The sequence below is a fragment of the Symphalangus syndactylus genome, chromosome 2, assembly GCF_028878055.3.
Source record: "Symphalangus syndactylus isolate Jambi chromosome 2, NHGRI_mSymSyn1-v2.1_pri, whole genome shotgun sequence".
Classification (NCBI taxonomy): Eukaryota; Metazoa; Chordata; class Mammalia; order Primates; family Hylobatidae; genus Symphalangus; species Symphalangus syndactylus.
The window spans coordinates 72,673,343-72,695,835 of NC_072424.2; the positions used below are offsets into that span (position 1 = coordinate 72,673,343).

Here is a 22,493-nt window from a genome sequence, read left to right on the forward strand (position 1 = left end):
TTGATATCCTTGAAATAATAATTTCTCATCATCTCTTCAAATAAGACCATGAATTTCAATATAATGGATCAGACAATTAGTGCATCTAAACTAAAGCCTGCATGTGGTAGGTGCCAGTGGGCTGTTTGAGAGAAAGGCTAAATAAATTGCACCTATGCACTGCTATACACAGCGTGTGATACTGTTCCTGACTTAATCAGATGATATGCTCATGCCTAGCAGCATCTAATTACTATTTTAATGACCCTATCCTTCATAGCTAACATACAGTGGCCACTTAAAGACGGAGCAGATAGATACGCTTTATAACCTCATATCTGGACAGTTTGTATGTGTATTTAAAATTTATTATACATATATATGTAAAAATTATTATGCATCTATCATTGACTTTGCTTAGAGCATGGTAGCATTTCTGAAACACAAAGGCAAAAATTACATTTTTTTGTAAAATAATGAAGATGCTGTCAGAATTCTACTGAAACAAATGATTTATTTTTCTATTTCTTAGACCCCTGAAAAAAAGAGTATACAAATATGTTAAGGAATAAAGAACATATTGTTTAGATTTTATTTAAAGAAAATATTAGTGAAGACTATTTAAGCACAGGATTAAAAACTAAAAGATGCTATCATTTATTCATAGGTTCTTTATATTAAATGCCTTAATGTTAATGCCTATTATTTCAGCAGATATTCTAAGATTTAGACATGTTGAATGTCCTATTTTATAGTGGTTAGTAGTGATATTAATAAGTAGAGCTATGAGTCTCTCAAAATTATGCTGGGTAAGATTCAGTGATAATTTGTAACATAGCATATAATTAATTTTATTTTAATCTATTTCTGTGCTTTCTGATAAATCTTTCTACATTATTTTATTTAATTACTGCCTACATCCAAAAAAAGTTTTGCATGCATTACTTATTAATTTTTATAAAACGTCCATGAATTCAAAGATATTATTGTTTTTCAGAGGAAGATACTTGACAAGCTCTAGAAGATGATTCAAAGTTAAATAGTGAGTCATGTATGGATAAATTGCATCACTTTATCCATTAAAGTGTTCTTCTTATGTTAATAATTAATGTAAAATGCAATGCTTGTTATTTTTTTAATATGAAAATTTGTGTTATTATTAAATCAGGTAAACATAAGACTTGATCATCAAGATAGAATTATATGTTAGTGCATCTGTCTTTCTGCAACATAAATCTCTATAACATGTTACTAATAAAGTAAAAGGAATAAAATGTAATACTAAACATTTGTATACATATTGTTTAATATTACCCTCCAAAGACTACCTTTCAAAGAGTACAATTATAGACTTTTAGGAACTGGAGAGGTCTCTCCAAAAGAGTCAATTATAAGCTGAAATTGCTGTATAGATTAGAGTTAATAAGGGAAAACAAGAGAGTAAATGGGAGGAAAACTGTTTCCGATGGAGAGAGCTATATTTTTGTGTTGGTTGATAAGAGCATAGAAGTTCAAGAACTTAGCACTTGAAAGAATGAAACAAAAGCAAAATATAGGAGCATAAAAATCACAGTGGTTCAAGATGAGGCAGGAAGCCAGACTAAGAAAATTCCTATAAGTGCAACAAACATTATACCTGTATTACAGTGGCAATATGAAGCCTTAAAAGAGTTTGTACAGGTAAGTCCATCTGACATTTTTAAAAGCATGTTCTAGTTGCTCTCTACAAGGTGGATTGGAGCTGAGCAAATATGGATGCAATGAACTACTGAGACAGTGATGCAGGTAAGTGATAACAATACCTTAAACATTTTACTACTCTGTTTGAATAAACCAATCTTTCCCAAACTTTAGTGAGCATCAGAAGACTAGTAAAAACACAAATTACACATCACAAGAACCAGAGTTTCTGATTTAGTAAATCTGGAATGAATTCTGGGAGTTTTTCTTTCTTACCCATTCCTAGGTGATTCTACTGCTGCTGTTGCTTCAAGTACGACACTTTGAGAAACACTAGCCTCAAAAATAAAATGTACACTGCCTTCAACTCACTGCTAACTTAATAAGGTACACAAACCCTTATTAGGTTTGTCAGTTTTAGTAAATAAAAAATACAAGGCTCCCAGCTAAATTTGAATTTTAGATAAACAACAAATAAAATTTTAATGTATGTTCCACGCAATATATGGATGTACTTATACGAAAAATGTATTATTGTTGGTTATTACAATTCAAATTTAATTGGGAATCCTGTGTTTTATCTTTCAACCCTGCAGCCCTGATAGACCAGTGATGGAATGTTCTGTAAAATATACTCAGAAGTGTTCTTTATTAAGAACTGCTAGACAGCTTCCAAAATGGATGACTTGATTCTTCCCAGATCAATATGCAAGCATTCTCCTTGCTCTACAACCTCACTGATTCTTGGTATTACCAAGCCATTATTCAAATACTTCTTAATTTTTACCAGACTTCTGTATTTTTATCCTAAACATTTAAATATAAAAGTTACAAGTAGGCATCAACTTAACATTTTTTTCATAAATCACTGACCTTTCATTTTAAATCTGTAATTGCATTTAAACTTTAAATAAAACATACTTGTCCTCTAGCATATAATAAATAATTGAACCCAACACTCATCTATACATATTAGAAATGAAAACTTTAAATTATATTTGAAATATTCGGTGTATCTTTTCTATCAACATTATCTCCTGCCTCTCCCCTACATCAAAAGATAACCTCTGTCTTATCTTCCAGGCTTATTTAATTTCTTCTATCTTTAAAAGATGAATATATATTTTATATATTATATTTTATATATATTTATAAATTATATATGTATAATTTATTGTATATATTTGTGACTAAGCTTTAAATAAAGAGCTGTATTCATCTATTTATCCCCATATTAACTCAACCTTTTTAGAAACAAATCTCTATTAATATGTGTAGCTCTACATCATTCACAGTGCTCCATTACATACCCCTTGTATGTACTATTGATTGCTTTTTTGATTGATTAACTGAGAGTCCTTTAGGATGCCCCATATTGTTTACTGGGATGAACAACACTATTAGAAGCATTTTTGTAGATGTCCCTTTGTGAGCACATGAAGAAGTTTCTCTAAAGTACATGTGAAGAAGTGGTATTGCTTGACAATGAGGTGTGTTACTTTAGTATTTTCAAATTGCTCTCCAAAGGGAAGTTAAAACATTTTTTGTTATTGATTTCTAGTTAGATTCTAATATAGTCAGAAAACTTACTTTGCATGATCTTAAACAAAATTACATTTGATTAACTTTGTTTTATGACTATCAGATATTCTATTTTGGGAAGTGTTCCATGTGTACTTGAATGTACATTCTGTTCATTTAGTGTTGAGTGTTCTATAAATGTATTAGATGCAGTTGGTAAGGTATTGTTCTACATTTCTGTACACTTACTGTTTGTCAATTTAAGACAAAGTCTGCAACTATACAACTAGATTTGCATCTGTGCATTGTAGATTTGTCCATTTATCTAGTCTATCAATTTTTGCTTTATATATTTTGTTGCTGTTTCTGAGTATATACACATTTAGTCAATATAGATTTATTTTGATTAGTATTTGTTGCTATATATTTTTTCATTTTTTTCTTTTACCCTGCCTACATCATTATATTCAGTGTTTTGTATGTGTGTACATATTGTTCATGTATTTACCTTAGGAAATATAATGTACATTATTATTTTATAGTCTAGTATTATACTGTGAAAATAAAGTTTTTCCTCTTCAAGGAAATACAAGTAACTTACCATAATATTTGTCACTTTTTCGTCAACCCATTCTGTTGTAGTTGTAATAAGTATAAATATACCTATCTTAAAATCCCATAGGCAATGTTTTAATTTTTCCTTTCCTTTCTATAATCATACACATGTCAAAGAACTTATATAGGAGTATTATACCTAGCTAGAGGTTTACTATTTCTCCAATTGTCTTGATATAATTTATTTTGTTTTAGTATAATCAAACCCATTGACATTATTAAGTTTTATAAAAATTTTGTGGGCTTCAAGAAATTCTTAAGATTGTATAGGTTTTTTTTTCTTCTAAATATTTTGCAGATTAACTTATTGCATGTTAAAATATGCTAGAAAAAATATTAGATGATTCATTCTTGCCCAATTTTTCTAGAAATATTATCTCCATCATATATTGGCATCCCATATAATGGTTTATTCATGTTCCATTCCTTTGACTCTTGATCAAAGTCTTACAACCCTATGCTAACATTACGCATTACACTTCCATAATGAATACTGATATATTATGGGAAGAATTCCAAACTTGATTACCTCTTCAGGATTTTTTAGGTTTTTTTGGCCCATAGTCTTCATATTATCATAGTCATGTTAAAAATTTATTTTAAAAATCAATAAATTTTTAGTAAAAGTTCAGCAAATTCGGAGATTAATCTTAATTTAATTGATTTTTTACATTATCATCTAATTTTATCTAAGAGTATATATATACACACTATATATATACTGTATATATACAGTATATATATACACTGTATATATACAGTATATATATACAGTATATATATACACTATACATAGTATATATACACAGTATATATATACACACTATATATAGTATATATATACATTATATACTGTATATATATACTATATATATACAGTATATATATACACTGTATATACACTATATATACACAGTATATATATACACTATATATAAAGTATATATATACACTATATATACAGTATATATATACACTATATATACAGTATATATATACTTATATATATACATATATATACACACACACACACACACAGTAAACTGAAATTATTGAAAGTCAGAGAAAAAATATATGTATACTATATTGGTGTTACATTTGAAGACAATATCTTTTAACTACGCTTTTTGTTGTTTGCATGTATACTTTCATTTTTTTTCGGGCAATTGTCTTGGATATTTATTTTAACCTTATCTTAAATAAAAATAATTCATTTTTCTTCTTGGTTCTTACACATTCCACTTTCTTTCTTTCTTATTCAATGACAGTAGCTAGGACCTCCACTGTAATGTTGACTAGAAGTACTGATAGCAGGTGTGCTCCTCTTGCTTTTGACTTTAATGCGGATTCTTCTAATGGTGTAGAATTACAAATGTATGTCATGTGTAGACAGAACTTATTAAATTGAGAATGTTACTATCTTCCTAAAATATATTTAATTATAAATACATATATATGTGTGTGTATGTATAATATTGTATAATATCAGATTTATATAATTATATTATCAAGATTTTTGAAGGACCTCAGGGTTTACCCCACTTGTTTTGATACTGATTCAGGTACAATGGTAGAAGGCAGGATAATCTTGGGTCAGAGGCAAAGGACTTTATTTCTTAAGGCAGAGGTAATAGTATGAACATTTGGATATTTCCACTGGTCCTCTTTGTTCCCAAGTCCCACTGGGTGACATGAGGGGTCCAGATGAATGTTAAGGAAGCAGTGGGTTTGTAGCTCAGTTCAGGTGTGCAGGGTAAGAGTATGTGCCTGGCCCTTTTTTGTAAAACAGCAAACCTTATAGAAAGTAAAAAATAAAAATAAAAAAAGAGCTAGATATTCTGCCCCATGGAGTGTGCAGTTACACAGTGGTGATGCTGTAGTTGTCTTGAACTTATTTGCCTGTGTGAACAGCTAGAGAAATTCCTCACTGTAGGAAGCAGAAAAGCCTTGTTATTATGGTGCACTCAACATGTAGGTATACTCAGGAACCATGACAAAGTATGTCTCTTATGATCTATAAATTGAACTCTATATACTAATAGATAATACTGGATTTTGCTACTGTGTTTAGCAGTGTTGCAAAAATATTGAACAAATTAATCTATGAGATTGGATTGGAATTTATCTTTTTAATATTTTTTTCAAGATGTAGGTATTAAAATTAAATGAGCTGATTAACCTCATAAAGTCAATTGGCTTATGTTTTCCCTAATCTGATTTCCTGAATTTGCATAAAATTGGAATATATTCTCTTTGGAAAAATTTGGTTGCAGTAATTAATTATTTCTTTAGGAATGATATTCAACCTGCTGATTAAAAGTCTACATAAGTATTTTCCCTTTTTTCTTTCTGTCAATGTATTACATTCTAATACAGATCAATTATAAATAATGTTTGTTGAGAAACTTTATCCTGCTCTTTATTTAGCAATATTATTCTGAAAGGATAATATATATTCACAAGTATGAAAGAAGTATGAATTTATAATATAGCAAATATTTTACAAGTTTATTATATTTGATAGACTGTCTGCCCTAACCAATGTTTGAATTTATTATCTATCTAATTTACAGAATTATTTGATGAGAGCTTTCTTTCAGTTGGTTCAGATAAAAAAGCTTAATAATCCGGTTACATGAAACTGCATTCACTAGAAAATATGAGAATATTTTAGCTTTGAGGGTTCATTATTCCACAAAGATCAGTAATGTTATCATAAGTTAGCTGTATGAAAGAACTGTTGCTAAGTTTTCAGAGCTTCATTGATATATGCTCTAGCTGTACAACTCTTGATCGTCTTGTACATTTCTACACTAGCTTAACTTGGAATATCTAAAAATAATATGTTAAAAGAAAAACAAAGTTTATGAACTCATTCATTTTATTGTTCTGGGGCTTGACAACCATTTCACAATATTTCAGTGGAATGTATAATGATCTATAATATTCAAGCCACTTTCTGTAGATATTCATAATAGTAACTGCAACCAGATATGGACAACATTAACAGAAATAAGAAAAATAATGAGGTTAGATATTAACCCAAGCTCTTTCCAATTGATAAAATCTTTTATAGTTACAACCAGCATAAGACTTACGGTAAACACTCCTTAGTCTCCCCTGATGTTTGTTGTATAAAATAAACGCCTTAGAAAAATCTATGTGTTTTTCATCTGTTGGCAGAAACACACACAGACAGTACACAGAGACAGAAGGATATTATGGGCAGTCTGAGAATTATCTCAAGTTCAAGAATTATCCCAATAATAAATAGATCCACCGGCTTATACATATGGACACAACAAAACACACAGTAATTATATGCTACATTTTCATAGCATTCACAGGACTTTTTAAAGATTGTACTCATTAAAAGCAACCCTCCAGTTGTGTATTCAGGTGAGTTAAGGCTGTGTACTAACCTCTCTTTATAATAACTTTCCCAAAAGGGTAATTTGTTTTACATCTCGACATTGTTCTGAATACAGTGCAGAAGAAATAGCATTATGGAGAGTACCAGCTCAGCACAAGTAGGGGAAAAAGCAGAAAGAGGGGATGGCCCTCAAGACAGGAGCAGTAAACTGACCACAAAGTCAACATTTAGTCAAGTGTCCCATGGGAGCTTTCTCAATCATGGAAAATGGTGATCCCAGCCTGATCTTGACCTATCTCAAAACACCCTCCTCGCGGCTATCACAGAGCATTAAAATACCAGACACTACTGCAACTTCGCTTCTCCAGAGTGTCAGAGACTCAGGTGACAGATTTTGAGGGCTGCTTAAGCTATTGTAAGGCATTTACTCTCACAAAATATTTGATATGAATGATAAAGTTTATTCTAGCTGTACTAATATCCTAGAACTTCCATTCTCCCACAGTTTAGGAGGGTAGAAGTGTGAAATCAAGGTGTCAGGAAACTGGTTCCTTCTGGAGGCTCTCAGGAAGAAACCATCCCGATGGTATCCCTACCCAATTTCTCCTAGCGTCTGGTGGTTACTTGAAATCCTTGGTGTTCCTTGCCTCTTCCAGCTTTTGGTGTTCCTGGGCATTCCTTGGTTTGTGGTAGCACGATTCTAGTCTCTGCTACCACTTTCACATGGCCTTCCTCTATGTGAGTTTCTCTGTGTACGCTCCTCTTACTAGCACACTGGTGTATTAGTCTGTTCTCACAGTGCTATGAAGAAATACCCAAGATTGGGTAACTTATAAAGAAAAAAGGCTTAATTGACTCATAGTTTCACATGGTTGGAGAAGCCCCAGGAAACTTACTGTCACGGCAGAAAGCACCACTTCACAGGGCAGCAGGAGAGAGAATGAACGCCAAGCAAAGGGGAAAGGCCTTGTAAAACCATCAGATCTCGTGAGAACTCATTCACTATCACGAGAATAGCATCGGGGAAACCGCCTCCGTGATTCAATTATCTCCACCTGGGCCCACCCTTAACAGGTGGGGATTGTTATTATACAATTAAAGGTGAGGTTCGGGTAAGGACACAGCCAAACCACATCAACTAGTAATTGGATTTAGAACCACCCTAATCTAGTATAACCTCACCTTAGCTGATTACGTCGGCGAATACTTATTTCCAAATAACCACATTCTGGCATGCATTTGGGGACAGAAACAGTTGGATGAGTGGCCCTATTCAACCTACTACACTAGCCAAAGGTGAGTAAGCACAATTTCCTTCCCAGTGTCCACTCTGGGATGCAGGAATCGTCTATCTGAACCGCAGCAGTGCTCTCTGCATGATCTGTTTTCAGAAAAACTCAGAGATCTCTGCAGGTGTTTCTAATTGAGAGCCAAGCACCAATCCAATCCTCAGAAACTACAGCACATACAGGTCAGACTTTTGCCATGTTCTGCTTTTTAGAGCACTGAGGCTCCAATATTTCTTGACTTCATCCAGTATTCAGACAAGGAAAAGGAAAGGGTCTCTCTTCTTGAAAAGCACCAACGCTCTGTAAATGGTAAGGAAAGGAGGGAAAATGCACAGCATTCAGACAACTCCGTGGAAAGAAATTCTCTTGAGGTTTCTCTACCTGTTTCTCCCTCATAGGATTTTAAATTATGCTTAGAAGAAAAATGCAGTATTTTCAGTTCCCCTTTAATTCATTTTGCAAAAATGAGACCTTGGCAGCTTTTCCTAGAGTGTATGATAAATTGACAACCTTTGTTTCAGACTCAGGCATCAGCCAAGTTTGAGACAACTAAAGAAGTTTCATTTAGCATCTAGGTACAGAATAATTAGTCATAATAATAAATTCTTGCACATTTTTTATCATACCCAACTTGGGAAGCTTTAAGTTTATGAGAGTAATGTACTCCCAACCCAAGTATAAAACAACAACAACATAAATGTGTCCTAAAATGAGTGTGGACTGCATTGTGAAGAATATGAATGTTATAATTTAAATTGATACAAATTCAATTTGTTATAAACATGTTAAGATGTTACATGTTATCCACAGTGATTTGACAATGGTAGTAAGATCACTGTAGGCCATTTTAAAGCCCAGGAATCAAAGAATTACATGCTTCCCCAAAGACTAAGTAAAAATGGATAATTGACTAATATAATTGTAAATAATTTTAAACGTTTTCCAATTATAAAATGCATTCAGGTTATAAAAGTTCTAAAATATATAGAAACACAGAGTGATTGTATCAGAGAAAATCATTTTAATATATGTAGTTCCATACTCATATACATATTTTTATGAAGTATGTTTTATAAAGTTACTTTTTACATGGGGTTAGTTATACTGTTCATGGACTTGAAAATCTATCTTTTTAACATATATGTTTAGTTTCAATATTTTCCTGTGTTGTTAAATCTTTTTTCCATATCAATTTTTCTTATTATAGAATTTTTTTTTTTTTTTTTGAGACGGAGTCTCGCTCTGTCGCCCAGGCTGGAGTGCAGTGGCACAATCTCGGCTCACTGCAAGCTCCGCCTCCCGGGTTCACGCCATTCTCCTGCCTCAGCCTCTCCAAGTAGCTGGGACTGACTACAGGCGCCCGCCACCACGCCCGGCTAATTTTTTGTATTTTTTAGTAGAGACGGGGTTTCACCGTGGTCTCGATCTCCTGACCTCGTGATCCACCCGCCTCGGCCTCCCAAAGTGCTGGGATTACAAGCGTGAGCCACCGTGCCCGGCCAGAAATTTTTAAAAATACACAAAAAGAGGGAGATTGGTATATTAAACTCACATGTGTCTGGTATCCAGCCTATGCAATTAGTTACAACGTTTGTATAGGCTTGTTTCATTTACTGTCTTCGCAATGTTTGTTGGTTATTAGTGTGTTTGCTTCTGAGTACTATAAATATTAAATATATATTATTTCATCTATAAATGCTTCAGTATGCATTTGTAATAGCAAGGACTTTTTGAAAATATTACTCTAATAACAGCACACAAAACCAAATTAACAATAATCTCCTAATGTAATTTGTTACTTCAGCAGTGATGTCAAACATGTACTTTTATGATAGGATTGTTCAAATGAAGATCTGGAAAGGTTGACAAAGAATTTGATTGATGTTTCTTAAGTCACTTTTAGTCTTTTAGAAGTTCATACTTCTATATTTTTTATGCCATTTATTTGTAAAAAACATAAATTGGTCTTTAGGCATAGAATTTTTCACAATCTAGATTTAGCTGATTGGATCCTTACGGTGTCATTTAGCAAGCACCTCTCCTTACTGTATTTCCTGTAAACTAATATTTTTATCCAAACATTTGATTAGTCAATTTTTTATAGGTAAAACTATATCTCAGGTAATGTGTTCTTCCCATTGAATCATATCAGATGAAAACAATTTTTGACTTATCCATAGTTGCATTGCTTGCAATTGTTGCCCAGTATTTATAAGGTTGTAGCAAGTTTTCCATTCCTTTTTAACTATAATCCTTTATCATTGATATTTGAAATCTAGATCAGACTTCATGGAATTTGATAATTTATAGTATAAACAACATTTTCTTTTTTTGTGTATTTTTTATTTATTTATTTATTATTATTATACTTTAAGTTTTAGGGTACATGTGCACAACGTGCAGGTTTGTTACATATGTATACATGTGCCATGTTGGTGTCCTGCACCCATTAACTCATCATTTAGCATTAGGTATATCTTCTAATGCTATCCCTCCCCACTCCCCCCACCCCACAACAGTCCCCAGTGTGTGAGGTTCCCCTTTCTGTGTCCATGTGTTCTCATTGTTCAGTTCCCACCTATGAGTGAGAACATGCGGTGTTTGGTTTTTTGTCTTTGCAATAGTTTGCTGAGAATGATGATTTCCAGCTTCATCCATGTCCTTACAAAGGACATGAACTCATCATTTTTATGGCTGCATAGTATCCCATGGTGTATATGTGCCACATTTTCTTAATCCAGTCTATCGTTGTTGGACATTTGGGTTGGTTCCAACTCTTTGCTATTGTGAATAGTGACACAATAAACATATGTGTGCATGTGTCTTTATAGCAGCATGATTTATAATCCTCTGGATATATACCCAGTACTGGGATTGCTGGGTCAAATGGTATTTCTAGTTCTAGATCCCTGAGGAATCGCCACACCAACTTCCACAATGGTTGAACTAGTTTACATTCCCACCAAAAGCGTAAAAGTGTTCCTATTTCTCCACATCCTCTCCAGCACCTGTTGTTTACTGACCTCTTAATGATCTCCATTCTAACTGGTGTGAGATGGTATCTCATTGTGGTTTTGATTTGCATTTCTCTGATGGCCAGTGATAATGAGTATTTTTTCATGTGTTTTTTTGGCTGCATAAATGTCTTCTTTTGAGAAGTGTCTGTTCATGTCCTTCGCCCACTTTTTGATGGGGTTGTTTGTTTTTGTCTTGTAAATTTGAGTTCATTGTAGATTCTAGATATTAGCCCTTTGTCAGATGAGTAGGTTGCGAAAATTTTCTCCCATTCTGTAGGTTGACTGTTCACTCTGATGGTGGTTTCTTTTGCTGTGCAGAAGCTCTTTAGTTGAATTAGATCCCATTTGTCAATTTTGGCTTTTGTTGCCATTGCTTTTGGTGTTTTAGACATGAAGTCCTTGCCCATGCCTATGTCCCGAATGGTATTGCCTAGGTTTTCTTCTAGCGTTTTTATGGTTTTAGGTCTAACATGTAAGTCTTTAATCCATCTTGAATTAATTTTTGTATAAGGTGTAAGGAAGGGATCCAGTTTCAGCTTTCTACATATGGCTAGCCAGTTTTCCCAGCACCATTTATTAAATAGAGAATCCTTTCCCCATTTCTTCTTTTTGTCAGGTTTGTCAAAGATCAGATAGTTGTAGATGTGTGGCATTATTTCTGAGGGCTCTGTTCTGTTCCATTGGTCTATATCTCTGTTTTGGTACTGGTACCATGCTGTTTTGGTTAGTGTAGCCTTGTAGTATAATTTGAAGTCAGGTAGCGTGATGCCTCCAGCTTTGTTCTTTTGGTTTAGGATTGACATGGCAATGCGGGCTCTTTTTTGGTTCCATATGAACTTTAAAGTAGTTTTTTTCCGATTCTGTGAAGAAAGTCATTGCTAGCTTTATGGGGATGGCATTGAATCTGTAAATTAACCTTGAGCAGTATGGCCATTTTCACCATATTGATTCTTCATACCCATGAGCATGGAATGTTCTTCCATTTGTTTGTATCATCTTTTATTTCACTGAGCAGTGGTTTGTAGTTCTCCTTGAAGAGGTCCTTCACATCCCTTGTAAGTTGGATTCCTAGGTATTTTATTCTCTTTGAAGCAATTGTGAATGGGAGTTCACTCATGATTTGGCTCTCTGTTTGTCTGTTATTGATGTATAAGAATGCTTGTGACTTTTGCACATTGATTTTGTATCCTGAGACTTTGCTGAAGTTTCTTATCAGCTTAAGGAGATTTTGGGCTGACACGATGGGATTTTCTAGATACACCATCATGTCATCTGCAAACAGGGACAATTTGACTTCCTCTTTTCCTAACTGAATGCCCTTTATTCTCTTCTCCTGCCTGGTTGCCCTGGCCAGAACTTCCCACACTATGTTGAATAGGAGTGGTGAGAGAGGGCATCCCTGTCTTGTGCCAGTTTTCAAAGGGAATGCTTCCAGTTTTTGTCCATTCAGTATGATATTGGCTGTGGGTTTGTCATAGATAGCTCTTATTATTTTGAGATACGTCCCATCAATACCTAATTTATTGAGAGTTTTTACCATGAAGAGTTGTTGAATTTTGTCAAAGGCCTTTTCTCCATCTATTGAGATAATCATTCTAAAAATAATTTCCTCATTAAACTATGAACAGATAACCAAACTTAATATAGAGTCTGTAGGGCTTTCTTTCCTTTAGAAATTTATCTACTCCTAGTCATACTCTATTTAAGATACAGAAAAGTCTAGGATCCAGCTCCAATCTCTTTGAAGCAGAATGAGTGAGGGTGGAATAACATAACGGGAGTGACCCAAGGTATTGACATTTATTATTGTTCATCCGAACTTTGAAACAATTGTGTGGATATACATGATACAGGGAGCTGTAATAGAGTGCTGTAGACACGCATCACACAAATACAATCCCTACATTTATAAATGCATGGTTATAGAAGTTGTTGGAGAGTTTCCTTTCCTATATAAATATTATACTACATTCTACAGTTATTGCTATTTGGAACTTTCTTTAGATAGAATGATCAAGAGAAAAGGTAATTGGTATCTTTGTGTTATCTGTCCCTTAGTGGCTAAGAAAGCTTCATAATCTTAAGGTGTAATGTCAGAGATCGTGGTGTACTAGGCCTGAACTGGAGAAAAATGACTGTTTCATGTTCTAAACACATATTTAAGCAAATATTTTCCATGGGATGCCACTACTTTTTTTTCCAGTAGATGACAAAATAGTTCAGCAAGAAGTGACATTTGTGTAAATCAAATGTAAATGGCTCTGTGTTTTGGTCATGGATCTTTATTGACTTTTGTGCTTCCAAGACTAACACATTTTCTCAATCTTTCCTTGTGTTCTGCTTCTCTTAATCTCTCTCTACTCTGCTTTTCTCTGAAAATCGGCTTTATGCTTCCTCAGTCAGTTAGGAAACACGACCTCTGACAGCTTTCAAACAGCTTTACCGTAAGAGAAAGGCTGACTGATTAAAATGTAAAATCTCACCAAAATTATAAGAAAAAAAGGAAGGGCTGTAAAAAACAAGAACTACTTAGGCATAATTCTGGCAAAATATGTGCAAGATCTATATTCTCAAAAGAACAAAACGTGGATGAAGAAACTCAAAACCTTAAATCACTAGAAAAGTATACTATGTATGTAGATGTGAAGATAACAACATTGTTATGATATTGTTTCTCTTATATTGATTGATTCGAGTGAAAATCTCAGCAATAATTTTTCTAGATAATAAGCTGATTTTTAAAATACATTGAAAGACAAAGAAACCAGAATATTTTAAACCTTTTTGACAAAGAAAAACAAAGTTGAAAAATCCACACTACCTGATTTCAATAATTAATATAAAATTACTGTAATCCAGGCAGTGTGATGTTGGTGAAAGGATGAGCACATTAAATAAATGGAATGTAAGTTAGTTCAGAATAGATACACAGAAATGCACTCATTTGAGCTTTGCGAAAATAAAGAAAGCCAATTTAATAGAAAAAAAACTTTTTCAACAAATGGTGCTTGAAAAACTGAACACCATATAAAAAATCAATCTCAAACCACACCTCATACTTTATTCACAAATACCTCAAAATGGGTTATATACTTGAATGTAAAGTGTAAATTGATAAAAATAGTAAAAGAAAACATAGAAAAAATCTTTGTAACCCTGGATTAAACAATTTTTTCTTTAAATGCAATACTAGAAGCACAATCCATAAGATGACAAATAGGATTTAATTAAAATTAAAAACTTCTATAAAAGTTCCTCTGATCAGATGAAAAGATAAGCTGCACACAGGGAGAAACTGTGTGCAAATAATATATCCCACAAAAAAAAACTTGTATGCAGGCTATGTAAGGAACTCTCCAAACTCAACATTAAGAAAGCAACCTAATTTAAAAACAGACAAAAGGTTTAAACAGATACTTCAGCAAAGAAGATATACAGAGAGTAACTAAGTAGCTGAAAAGTTGCTCCAACTCATCAGTCATTAGGGAAATGCAAATTAAAGTCACAATGAGGTACCACTGCTTCCATATTAAAATGGCTTAAACCTAACAAACTGACAATACCAAATATTGCTGTATTAACAGTTAAATCTCAGATACACTTTTTCTTCATTATCTAATCTGAAATCAGTCTCAATTTTCACATCCATAAAATGTGGCTGCTAATTAATGCTTGTCCTCACTTGCTTATTGTGCTGTTGTGAAAAACAAAAGCAAAATATGTAGAAAACATTTTGTAAAATACAAAGTAGTTTACTAACATAATGAAAAATTATTATTGTGGAATTTCAGTGAAGATTTGAGAAAAGATTCAAAATGCAAATGCTTGAAGCAGCGTAATAAATTTTTAAATTAAGTATATTGATAACATTTTTAGGCAAAATTATTGAGGAAATCATAAAAAGCATCATTATGAATTAATTATTACAGTGATACAAATTCTAGTAATTGCTTTGTGATCATACAATTATTGGCCCAAAGTATCAGGAAAAGTTGTTAACCAAAACTAATGACACAAATATTCACGTTGAATGCACACACTACCTCTATTGTAATATTTAAGGCAAACTGTCATATTAATGAATTATTTCAGTGCTTGCCTTCAAAATGGACTTAATTATTATAAAAATGATTATTCTGCAAATATTTTCCTTTTTTCTTTGCATCTGTATCTGATCACTCACTATAGAGTACACTGATAATGCGTTGAGCTATAGTGCTCTACAAAGAAAAGATAAAAAGAAATAAAATAACTCCCAATCTAAAGAAAAAAATTAAAATGTCAACAGTCCCTTGGTGACAGTTTTAAATGAATCTTTAAAAGAAGCTTATTTTGGAAAGCCTTCTGGTCACCCCCAATTACTATGGTTGCCTTGGTTGTGACAGCTGGTGTATAATCTTTGATTACACTGTCATTAAAATGTCATTTATACCTTTTTTAATGTCATCAACACACCATTTGCTTTTCAAATCACACCCTAAAGTGGGTAGATCATGGGCATTGAGGTATCTATGAAGTTTCTAAGTCTTTTTCACACTTTTAGGAGCTCGTAAATTCAGACACAATATGGGAATCTGATGCTGCTCCAGCTCTCATACACTAAATTTATCCTGGATTTTTTTTAACTTCTACTAACACTTTTGATCTTTTTCTCCTACCCTCTATTTCAACAGAAAAAAATATTCATTTCATTAAAGTTCATCAATGTACCTTGTTGAAAATTTTAATAATGAAGTCAGGACTGAGGTACAGTCCCCAAACACATCAATTATAGTTTCACGGGGGTACAACCCCGCATTGTTTCATAGCCTTAGACTCCTTCTTTAACCCAGTCAATCAGCTTGAAAATTTGCACCATGAGGTAAAGGAGCATGTAGATTCATTTCTATGGAGAGAATACTTAATGAAGAATCAGAAGTACTTTTTTAATTATTATTTTTTTCTCATACTGATCATATGGTTTCAGAAATAAATTCAGATAAGTTCACTGAGTCCAATTTCTTTGAACACATGAGGGGAGAAATAATTACTCTTTTTACTTTTTGGAGTAGTTTTGGTCATTAAAAAAAAATACAGTGCTTGAGGACGTGTTACAACCCAGAAAGTACTGTAATGTAATACAGATGCTCCTCAACGTATGATGGAATCATGTCACAATAAATCCATTAAAAGTTGAACAAGTATTTAACACCCCTAAAATATCAAACATCATAGCTTAATCTAGCCTAAATTTAATATACTCCAAATATTACAGTAGTCTATAGTTGAGCAAAATTATCTGGCAACACAGTACACTGTAGATTACCAGTAATTTATCCTTGCGATCAAGTGGCTGACTGGAAGCTGCCCAGCATGGCAGGGGAGTATCATATGACTGTCTAATGAATGCATATCACTATCACACCACCCTAAAGTCAAAAAATTCTAAATGGAATCATCGTCAGTTGGGGAACGTCTGTACATTGTTGATGGTAGTGGTACTTCTACAGGTAAATCTATCAGAACAACGATCACCATGACTGGTCATATAATCTGAGAAATATTTCTTTAGGACATTTCATCACTGTACAACATCATACATCATAGACCTTATCAGCACAGATTAAATGGTATAGCCTACACCTAGGCAATATGGTGTAGCCTATTGCTCCTAGGCTACAAATCTGCGCAGCGTGTTGCCATACAGAATATTGTAGGCGGCCTGGCATGGTGGCTCACTCCTGTAATACCAGCACTTTGGGAGGCCGAGGTGGGTGAATCACCTTAGGTCAGGAGTTCGAGACCAGCCTGGCCAACATGGTGAAACACTGTCTCTACTAAAAATATAAAAACTAGCCAGGCATCGCGGTGGGTGCCTGTAATCCCAGCTACACTTGGGAGGCTGAGGCAGGAGAATTGCTTGAACCTAGGAGACGGAGGTTGCAGTGAGCTGACACGGTGTCACTGCACTCCAGCCTCAGCGACAGAGTGAGACTCTGTCCCAAAAAAAAAAAAAAAAGTAAGCAATTGTAACACAATAGTAAGTATTTATAAATACAAACTATCTATGCAAAGGAATGATACAGTAAAAATGAAGTGTAAAGATAAAAGCATGGTATACCTGAGCCATGTTTTAGAGCACTTACCAGAAATGAAGCTTGCAGGGCTGGATGTAGCTCTGGGTGGTCAGTGAGTGAGTGGTGAGTGCATATGAAGGCTTGTGACGTTAAGTACTCCACTGTAGGCTTTATTACCACTACATACTTGGGCTACACTAAAGTTATGAAAAAGTTTACTTTTTTCAGTAATAAATTAATCTTAGCTTATTGTAAATATTTTTGCTTATAAACTTTTGATTTTTTAACTCTTTAACTCTTGTAGTAACAGCTTAAAACACATTTTATAGCTGCATAAAAGCATTTTTTCTCTATATCCTTATCCTATACACTTTTACAATATTTTTAAATATTTTATTTTTTACTTTTTTGACTTTTTTGTTAACAACAAACATACACACACACTAGCCCAGGCCTACATAAAGTCAGAAACATCAATATCACTGTCTTCCACCACCTCATGTTCTACTGGAAGGCCTCCAGGGACAATAACAAGTATGGAGCTATCATCTTCTGTGATAATGAAGCCTTCTTCTGGAATACCTCTGGAATGACCTGACTATGACCGTTTCACAGTTAATTTTTTTTAGTGAGTACAAGAAATGCACTCTAAAATAATGATAAAAGTATAGTATGGTAAACAAACCAGTAACATAGTTGACTATTATGATTATCATGTACTGTATATAATTAATTGTATGTATTACACCTTTATAAAACTGGCAGAACTGTAGGTTTGTTTACACCAGAATCACCACAAACATGTGAGTAATGTGTTTCAATGCGATGTCATAATGGCTGTATTGTCACTAGTCAATAACGTTTTTCAGCCCCTTTTATCTCACAGGACCACCTTTTTATATGTGATCTGTCATTGACCAAAACACTGTTATGCAGCACATTACTGTACTTTATAGGAATCGTCAGTTTACTAGATTATATACTCCATTTCTTAATTTAAACTCAGTAGCCTACTTTTCTGCGATTTCTAGTCTCCTTTTGAGAATGGGAAACTTTCCAATCATCAAGTGCTTATTGCTTTTAAGTTATATCCTTGTCAATATCGCTGCTATTTCACACTGTATTTTCTCCACACCTCATCATAGAGCACTCAACCAGTTCCAGTGATTTACTGCTGGTGAATTTCTAAAGCTGCATCACGAATTTCTTCATAGAGCCTTCACTGTCTGTTAAATCCACACTTATTTTCCATAAAAAGCTCATTTGGAATTGGAATTTTCTTGATATTACATATAGTGAAGTCTCATGTAAAATACTGAAATTTTGTACTGGTTCTCTTTTTTACATATTATATATTGAGAGGCCTGTCAATATGAATGCAGCTTTCTCTTAAGAATATATTGGTTCTGAGATAAGTTCTCTCCCTCAACGCTATTCTGAGTAATGAAAAAGCTTTGAATTGTTCCTAATAAAATGATATGATTTTCTGGTAATAATTATGTTAAAAATAATCCTAGAAAAAATTGAATTCTGGAAATCTTATTATCTACAATTAATTTAATTTTAAATTTATAAAAGATTCTGAACTAGACATTGTAATAAACACAATAAATTAAAATTGCACTTGCTTTCAAGCAGCTTGTTCTCTTACTACTGAAATAATTTAAGTATGCATATTACTACTAACCAATATCAGAGAAAAGACTAAACACTAAAGAAGACTAAATGGGACACATTGAGAGTCCTAACTGAAATTTGCGACTGGAGCATACCACTGACATTTTCCTAGTTTCCAAGAGACGAGTGTCCTCAATGTTGTAATATCTAAATGTTAAGAAATAAGTGTTATAGAGTGGCCAATACTTAGCTAAATTTAATACTCTTCTAAACAGCACTGTGTTATACAGTTCTCTTATTGATTGAAGCCAAGATAATTCTAACTTAAGAAATAGATTTGTATAGGCTTGAGAGAGACTTTGAAAAAACATAAATCTTAACATGTGGGAGTGAGATTGTTTCAAACTGAACCAAGTAGCATTTGCAACACCAGCCAAACCTGCAAATCTCCTGAAGGCCTGTTTGCTATGTGTTGGAGAATCTATAGGTCTCTGTGTCATGAAAGGTGCATAGTTCATACAAGGAAAGGAGTAATGGCTCCTTCTGTTTGAGTTTGTAAAGCCTTGACCATTTCAGCAATATGAAAAGGTTGCAGAATAACTGTCTAGGGGCATATGATGAGTCGGTGCATACTGACCATATCATAATAGAAAATGAGATAATGACATGAATAATATAAAAATGTATGAGGAAGAATGAGAGGGAAAATCCTTTCTTAAGTGAAGCTATACCTTCAAGAACAGCACAGTCTCCATCTCCTACATGGGTTTATTCATTCGTGACCACAGTTGATGGATTATCATAACAGAATGAGTACCTCTAACAGTTACATGAGTTTGTGCATTTTCTTTTGGAATCAAAAGATGGTTAAAATGGTATTATGGGTTTGTTACTTGTTATATCATGTCTTTTATTCTATATCAATGTTATTCTCTTAATTCTTTGCTCAGATATTATCCAATCCAGAAAATAGGTTGTTAAATGACACTCCTTTGTGCTACTAATATACTTTCAATTGCAGCACTCAGTTTACATATTGACTAAATTGCCTGGGGCTTAAAATTTTGATGGTGAATGTAAGCAAGCACTCATCTGCTTAGCACAGAAGGCAATCTTATCTCTTTCTAGCATACTCCTTATTTCTCTAAGTCCTTTTCTTTTCACCCTCCTGGCTTTGAGATGCCTAAGTATTTCTATCCCCTTTGGCCTTTCTTCCATGTTCTTATCTAACTAATAGTGAGAAAAATTTGATTTAACCTGAGTTTTAAATGAATAATTATGATTGTTAATATGTTATCACCACTCACAGATGTGTGTATTTAAATATTCAAGTGTTTTTCTTATTTTTACTGGATATCTCTTATACAAAAAGTCTTCTTTTTTTAAAGGCATTGAATCTCTAAAATCTAAACTATACTTCACTTATAGGTTGATATGAAAAAGTTTATGTGTAAAGTGTAAGTCTTGGTTCACCTAAAAAAACCATGTTAATAAAAATGTCCCTGACTTCACCTACATAATTAATAATATACAATATTAGCCCTTAGTAGATATGATGGTTTGGTTTTGAAAATGCATTTCTCCCAGAATCAGCTCAACACTTTTCTCGATCATCAGCTATGTTCTTGACCATGTATGAAATGATATGTGGACACAGGCTTTTTTTCTTCAGAATAAGCATGCTCCAATTTTGCCTAATAGTTCTCATCTTGCTACTCAAAGCTACTGAACCACTTTCTTCATCTAAACTACCTAATGCATTAGTAAGATAGCAAGAAAATGAGCTGAGCATGCAGCGAATAATGAACTTGGGCCTAAAGATGGAATAAATATTTTAGCATATAAGCATATTTCTGTAAAGCCTTTGATTAAAAGACAATACTTAATAAATGTCCCAAGTCCCCAAATGTTATAAACAGCATCTATACATGTTGGTATCCACATTTTTATATCCCTTTGTTCTTAAATCATTCATCTGTAGATTCCTTCAACATTATATTTTCAAAATCCTGTCTTACCAAATTAAAAATTACTCCCTGGTCCTTGTTTCAATATAGTCTGTACAATTATGTTTCCTCTGGGGATTGTGACACTACTATTTACTTCCTACTTACTAAAACACCCTCCTTTATGATTCTGCGATAACTCATAATATTGCAGCCACTCACATTTAGGCTTCTCAGCAGGCTCCTTTTTTCTTTGCACTTCTTTAAATGATGAAATGCCCCAGTTTGGGTTCTCCACCCTTTAATCACTTCATGCACACTCTTTTTGTGATCTCATTCCTACTTAAGGCTTTCCTGTTCACCTGCATAATTATGACTATTGCAATCTTCCCCATGAACCCAGATCCACAGATCCAGCTGTAGACCATGTATTGTTGCCCAGCCACCCAGCTGCCCAGAGGCATCCTAAGCCCAATATGCCCACATCAGAGCTCATTAATCTTTGAATTGCTGAAACAAACTCCCTGCCAAAATCAATATCTCATAAGGAATAAATAATTTGATGCTTTTGAGTTCTCTGTTGTATTATAAGCCAAATGTAGGAAAAATATATTTTAAAAAGTTTATTTTAGCATGTGTCAATATTTTATTTCTTTTTCTGTGTCCCCTGACCTTTCCTCCAGGCCATATGTGGCTCCCTAGTGGTGTAAATTTCATATTAAAGTACATGTATGTGTATGTGTATGTATTCATCTAGATTGCCAAATCATCCTGAGATTTTGGTCGACAGCATGTCGCTGAGAAAAAATATTAAATTCTCATAAGCTATGTTCCAAGGGGGCTCAGATATTCATGAGAGATGCCCAGTAGGCTTCTAAGCTCAAGAGAGACCCAACTGGTATAGTATTGCCTTTACCTACAGGAGACAGTAGGGTAGAGAAAGTGAGAGTTTGAGAACATTCTAGGTAAGGGCTGTTTCTCTTGGAAAGCTTGATGTGGACATCAGTGTCTTACCTGGAGGGAATATAGTATAAAAGTGGTCCCTGGTCCTGCTCTGGAGATGTCTAAAGCCAGCAAGTATACAGAAACATCCCGTATGATTTAGGGCATAAATGGATCAAAGTTCAGTGTGATTAGGAGTGAGAAGGTATAATTTTCCCCTTCCCAGTTCACTCTTAGGGGTTGGAAATAGGCCTAGACATTCTCCTTGCCTTTATGTTGTGTAGCATGACAGTTAGTGGAGTGATTGGTGTCACAGTTGAGCTAAGGAAGCATGTCAGCCAAACAATCTCATTGACAACTCCCATGAGATACTAATGGAACTAAGAGGACATAGTTGAGCCTCGTAAGGACCTCTAACACAAACGAACTTTGCTGAAGCTCAGAATGCCCATGAGAAA

General features: G+C 33.8%; 1 long non-coding RNA gene across 2 annotated transcripts in view; it reads left to right on the forward strand.

Moving 5' to 3' along the window:
- Positions 1–8,260: 8,260 nt before the first annotated feature.
- LOC134735831 (uncharacterized) overlaps positions 8,261–22,493 on the forward strand; it is a 193,909-nt gene continuing 179,676 nt past the window's right edge. For both annotated transcript variants that reach the window (XR_010119358.1, XR_010119357.1), the window contains exon 1: positions 8,261–8,464. This is a non-coding gene — a long non-coding RNA (uncharacterized lncRNA). The remainder of the gene's footprint in view (positions 8,465–22,493) is intronic.